Here is a 6,543-nt window from a genome sequence, read left to right as displayed (position 1 = left end):
CACCTACTATTGGTCTGGTCGCTCTGATGGTTACCATACCCAAGGAGTTGCTGTAGCTGTGTCCAATAAGCTGACCCCAATGATAATTGAGGTAACACCGGTCAACGAGCGTATTATGAGATTAAGGATTCGTCACTCCTTAGGTGTCATTTCCCTGGTCTCTATTTATGCTCCGACTGAGGCGAGTGATCTTACCGTGAAGGACACATTCTACGCCACACTCGAGTCTGTGGTTGATCAGTGCCCCAGACGAGATACACTTCTAGTCTTGGGGGATTTCAATGCATCGACTGGAACTGATAGGGATGGTTATGAGGTGTGTGTTGGTCCCCATGGGTCAGGAACTATGAACCAGAATAGCACTAAGTTCCTTGACTTTGCAAGAAGTCATGGACTTAGGGTGGCTGGTTCATGGTTTCAGCGCCCACAAGCTCATCGCTGGACTTGGTATTCCAACGCTGGCGGTGTGGCAAAGGAGATTGACCATGTCCTCATTGACGGTCGTTGGAGGATGATCCAGAACTGCAGGGTCTACCGGAGTGCTCAGTTCCTCAATACTGACCACAGGCTTGTTGTAGCAACTCTAAAGCTGCACCTTAAATCCTGGAGAATGGTACCATCCCAGCCTAGACTGGATGTTGCCAAGCTCAGGGATGAGAGAGTAGCTGAGGAGTTTGCGAACAGGCTGAGTGGACACTTGGGGGTCTGGGTGCTTTGGGGGGTCCTGAAGAGTTGTGGAGCACCTTCAAGACCACCGTCCTTGATGTTGCCGGTGGATGCCTTGGAGTTCACCGCAGGGCAAAGAAGAATTTTGTCTCTCAAGGGACACTGGATACCATTGACCAGAGTCGCAGGGCCAGGCTGAATGGCAGAGCTGAGCTGTTCAGGGAGCTGAGGCGTAAAACTGTACGTGCACTGAGGGTGGACAAGGAGGCCTATGTGCGAGGAATCTGTGAGGGGGTAGAGCATCACCTGTGGACAGGTGATTCTCGTCCCGCTTACAGGGGAATTCGCGCATTACGTTCATCCAAGCCCATCCCTCGGAGCACTGCAGTTCGAGCAGAGAGTGGTAGGCTCTTGACAGAGGAGTCTGAAGTGAAGGCCCGCTGGGCCGGTTACTTTGAGCGGTTGTACCAGGCTGATCCCCCAGCTGTCGAGTTGGACGTCAAGGGTGTTACAATCCCTGTTGCTGACCCTCGAATCAACTGTGGTCCACCATCGCTTGTGGAAACACGGGCTGCGGTGAACCAGTTGAAACGGGGCAAAGCTCCAGGGATCTGTGGCATCCATGCTTAACTTCTCAAGGCTGGTGGAAATGCTGCACTCGTGTCGTTGCATGCAGTTTTGTGCTCTGCCTGGAACACAGGCATCATCCCAACTGACTGGAAGAGGGGCCTTGTTGTCCCTCTCTGGAAAGGGAAGGGTGATCGCCAAGACTGCAACAACTACCGAGGGGTGACGCTGCTCTCAGTGCCGGGCAAGGTCTTTGCTCGGATAATTCTTGATAGGGTTCGCCACCATCTGCTTGAGCACCAGCGTCCAGAGCAGTCAGGCTTTACACCAAAGAGGTCAACAATTGACCGTATCCTTGCTCTTCGTGTCCTCACTGAACGCAGACGAGAGTTTCGGCAGGGGCTGCTTGCAGCCTATGTTGATCTCTGTAAAGCGTTCGATTCAGTGAATCGGGATGTCCTCTGGAGGATTCTTGGTCTTCGTGGGGTGCCACCAAAACTGATCGATCTGATGTCTGAACTCTACTCTGGTACTGAGAGTGCTGTGAAGTGTGGTGGTACCGCCTCTGACTTATTTCCAGTTGTTACTGGAGTTCGTCAGGGATGTGTACTTGCCCCCACACTTTTCAGCACTTGCATGGACTGGATTTTTGGGAGGATGTCGGAGAGATCAAGTTGCGGTGCATCGTTTGGCAATGTCAAGATCTCGGACCTTGATTTTGCAGATGATGCAGTCATCTTTGCGGAGACTTTAGACATCCTCTTGGGGGCCCTCGAGGTGCTGAATGAGGAGTCGGAGCCGTTGGGATTACGGATTTCTTGGGTCAAAACAAAGATCCAGGCTTTCGGTGACATCTTGGATGCTGCTGTCCTGTCTGTGTCTGTTTGTGGTGAGGATGTTGAGGTCGTGGATAGATTCACTTACCTTGGCAGTGATATTCATGTCTCCGCAGGTTGCGAGCCGGAGGTCAATAGACGTCTGGGTCGGGCCTGGGGAGTCATGGATTCACTGGATCATGGGGTGTGGCGCTGCCGGTACCTGTGCGGGAGGACGAAAGTCCGAGTCTTCAGGTCCTTGGTACTTCCAGTCTTGCTCTATGGGTGCGAGACTTGGACTTTGACCAAGGATCTGAGACGGAGACTTAATTCCTTTGGTACCAGGTCTCTTCGGAGAATCCTTGGCTATCGCTGGTCGGATTTTGTGTCCAACGAGCGGTTGCTGAGAGAGACTCGGATGAGATTTGTTACCTGCATAGTCCGTGAGCGTCAGCTGCGGCTGTTTGGACATGTGGCTCGTTTTCCTGACGCTGATCCTGCTCACCAGATTCTCTCAGCGAGGGAGTCTCATGAGTGGAGGAGGCCAGTGGGCCGACCACGTGCCTCATGGTTGCAGCAGGTTGACCATCATCTCAAGGAGATGGGGATGGGCCTGGCATCTGCCTGGGGGATGGCCAGACGGAGGCCCCTGGAGTACCGGCGGAAAGTGGACGCAGCGACGCGCTGTTCTGGCACATGCTCCCATACCTGACCTATCCGATTGACTTGAAATTTGAAGAGGAGTTGCATATTTTGGTCATTGAATTCAACCACCAATTATTTTTGAGGTCAAATTTGTTTTATGGATTTTGCAAGTATCGTGCTCTGCACGACGTCTTTGTTTGTTTGTCTGTCTGTCTGTCTGTCTGTCTGTCAACCACCTACGTGTCAATTATAAACTGATCGTGATGAAACGTTAATAAGTTGAAGAGGTAGTCACAACTGAGAAGGCTATCGATTTTGAGGTCGAATTTCTAAAATCATTTTTTCATCCGATTGACTTGAAGGTTGAACAGGATTTGCATGTTGCGTTTGGGAAACCAACTGTTTTTGAGGTCAAAAAGTCAAATGTCAACTCGGTCGTATTTCTAAAATCAATTTTTGGCTGCAAAAATGGACAATTTTCATCCTATTCTATTGAACATTACAGATCAATTACATCGTGCATCACTGAATTTGGAAAGCAAGTATTTTTGAGGTTAAAAAGGTCAAAGGTCAACTCGAGTTCAAAGTTCTAAAATAATCAATTTTCATGCGATTGACTTGAGCTTTGATTAAGATCGTCAATTTTAATGTTAATGAAACAGACAATTTGATGTATCCATGGCATATTTTTGTTTTTTTTGGGGGGGGGGGTCGTTGTAGGTTTTGCAAGTATTGTGCTCTACATGATGTCTTTTTTTTTTCTTTGTTGATTTTCTTTCACTCCGTATGAAATATTGTTACACTATTGATTATAACTTTGCTGCTCCGAAGAAATGAAAAATTCTTACTTGTTCAATCTCGATGACCATCTCGATCTTTCTCAGAAGCACTTCGTGATGAATACGCTTTCGGTGGTGATTTATTGCAGGCCATTGTATGCTCGGTGTTTTAAGTGGACCGGCTGGGAGAGTACCGCTTTGCTCCCGTTGGGAAATCGATGCCTGGCAGCAATCGGGGAAGATCGATGCATGTGGCTCATGTTACTCAGGCCTCTGTGTTGATGCCTCTGCTCTACCGTATACAGTTTAACTTCATATTAATTCAATGTTGAATTGTTATTGGGATGCAAAGTTATAGATACACTGTCGTTGTCTCTCTCAGTCTGCGTTGTTTCTATACCTTGGGTCTTGTTGATGATCTTGTTGATGATCATCCACCAGATGTCGAACAGCATCTCGCTTTGACCCTTATGATGTTGGATGCCGGTGTCATTCTTTTTCCGAGAATTTGTTTTGTAAGCCTGGAGTTTGGGAATCTTGTTGATGTCCCAAAATTAAGGCTCACTGCTCACCTGCACTCATTTATTCATGTTTTCTATCATGTGTCCTCCTCACTCTCACTTCAACTCCACTGTTGGTGTTTACCCCTTTCCATTTTGTTCCCTTCCAGTCTGCTATAGTTCTTCGACGAGTCGATCGATCATGTGCAAAGAAAAATACTTTGAACCAACTCTGAATAAGCTAGAGAGTTCATAGAACACCTTACCCAGCAAAGTCTTACAAAACAAGGGCACGTGCAGGGTCCACGAGCAGCAAATTTGATTCGTCGAGATGATGCAAAATGCCGTAATATTTTGTCCAAATATTGTTAAACGTGTTTTTGAAAGTGCCAACAAGGCGATTTGTGTTTTCCAGTGTTCGAGTACGTAATTAAATTGAAATAAAATAAAGATTTTAAAGGTTGGAGAAGAAAACAATTTTGAGAAGTTTACCGCCGTTGATGTAGCGTCTCTCCTACAGACCTCCACCACCTTATTCAACACGTTACATGATTTATTCATGCTTGTGGTTTGTGTCCTTTGTGACATCCTTAAAAACCAATCTGTTAAGTTTAGCACGATTGAATCGGTCTTGTACACCACCTTTTAGAACATGTCCGAGTACTGATAAACTGGAGCTTTTTGGAAGTAATGAGAAGGTGATTTGTGTTCAAGTTAAGTATACATGGTACTTCAATTTAAATAAAACAAAAGATTGTAAAGTTGTACAAATAAATTAATTGGGTAATTTACCGTAGTGTCGATTACACCACCTTATGTAACGCATTACATTAGCTGTTCGTACCTGTTGTTTGTGTCCTTTATGACGTCCTTAAAAATGGTGAGTTTCCTGTTTGGAATGATTTTCAATTTTGTTTGACTGCCAGACAGAGTCAAAAATTTTTTTTTTTTAATCTCACTCCTGTCTGTACATGTGCGATTGGGACAAATTCAACGACAAAGTACCATTAAACTCTAGGTTCGTTTTCCGATTTATGATTAAAATCTACCGTTCAATTGAAACCACGTTGTTCCACGATCATAAACTGATTGGAGCCTGGACAGACAAGGTAAACCAATTGATTAACCTCACCTTTCGCTCATGTTCACAGGACGAAGCGTGGTGTTGGCTTAGCGGTTTGGGTGGCTGGCTTGGGGTCTTGGAGTCCTGAGTTTGAGTGTACGGAGTGCTGTTGGTGGGCGTCTCATCAAGGGGTGTTGGGTGGTTGATGTTGTTTCTCACCCAAGAACCGCCTTCACCCACCTGGAAAATAAATAAATAAAATAAAAACGACAACAAAACAAAAATATAAGTTTTTAAAAGTTTTTTTTTTAATTTTTTTATTAAAATAAATATATTCCCTCGCACCGATCAGCATTCGAGGGATCTTCCTCTGGGATGCCAATGGACATCCTTCGGTGAAAGTAGTTGGCATTGTGCCGCACGATAAGTCCCGGAGTGATGTGAAATCATTGATTGTCCAGATGCATTAGGAATGAAACCATGACCATGATTTACTTTGATCCTCTTAATATCCCATCAATAATTCAGGGACATGGGAGGATGGCCGAGACTGGACCGAGAGGTACGCACACTCACTTCCAAGCTGTCCATGCTGGGTTCGAATCCCGACCCATCAATAAACTGCCGCCCAGGTGTTTTACAGGTAGGGTGATTCATCAGTGTGTGTGTGCCGTCCCTCGGATGGGCGTGAAGCCAGGTGCCCAGTCTGCCGGCGTTGGTTGGTGGATGTTAAAGAATCCACGGTTTCCTTCACATTGAGGAGGAAAGTTATCACCTGTAGTTGTAGTTGTAGTTGTAGTTGTTGTCTGTTACCTGCAGTGGTTGGATGGAAGCTGTAGTTGTCGACTTGTACGGGGGTTGGATGGAAAGTTGTTTTCTGGAAAATTTGTGTGAATGTACACGCAACACCAAGACCACACAATCTCTTGACGAGACCCTCTCACAGACGTCGCATCCATACTCGCGCTACCAAAAAGCTTTGTCACCATCCCTCCCCACACCCCTCAACCTCCAATACTTCTCGGTACTTGTCCAATTCTAATTTAAACTTATCTCAAAGGGACCACCAGCCATTGTGTACCCTGGACGAACTACCCGCTTGGTGAGCGGAAACAATCGAGTGCCTGAATGTGGATGCCAGTCGGGCGTGGTACCACGTGGTACCACGTGGCTGCATTGGCCTTGATGCGCGTGCACCCTGAATGTGGATGCCAGTCAGGCGTGGTACCACGTGGCTGCATTGGCCTTGATGCGCGTGCACCCTGAATGTGGATGCCAGTTAGGCGTGGTACCACGTGGTACCACGTGGCTGCATTGGCCTTGATGGGCGCGCGCCCTGAATGTGGATGCCAGTCGGGCGTGGTACCACGTGGCTGCATTGGCCTTGATGCGCGTGCACCCTGAATGTGGATGCCAGTCAGGCGTGGTACCACGTGGTACCACGTGGCTGCATTGGCCTTGATGCGCGTGCACCCTGAATGTGGATGCCAGTCGGGCGTGGTACCACG

General features: G+C 47.2%; 1 long non-coding RNA gene across 2 annotated transcripts in view; it reads right to left on the bottom strand.

Moving 5' to 3' along the window:
- Positions 1-6,445, bottom strand: part of LOC147029174 (uncharacterized) — a 76,404-nt gene extending 69,959 nt beyond the window's left edge. For both annotated transcript variants that reach the window (XR_015056834.1, XR_015056835.1), the window contains exons 1-2: positions 5,849-6,445; positions 5,105-5,275 (exon numbers count right to left, since the gene is read on the bottom strand). This is a non-coding gene — a long non-coding RNA (uncharacterized LOC147029174). The remainder of the gene's footprint in view (positions 1-5,104; positions 5,276-5,848) is intronic.
- Positions 6,446-6,543: the final 98 nt, after the last annotated feature.

Source organism: Eptatretus burgeri, chromosome 4 (genome assembly GCF_056783735.1).
Source record: "Eptatretus burgeri isolate ZD-2024b chromosome 4, Ebu_testis_v1, whole genome shotgun sequence".
Taxonomy (NCBI): domain Eukaryota; kingdom Metazoa; phylum Chordata; class Myxini; order Myxiniformes; family Myxinidae; genus Eptatretus; species Eptatretus burgeri.
Note: the sequence above shows the minus strand (reverse complement) of the source record. Positions and strands in the feature narration are given on the sequence as shown.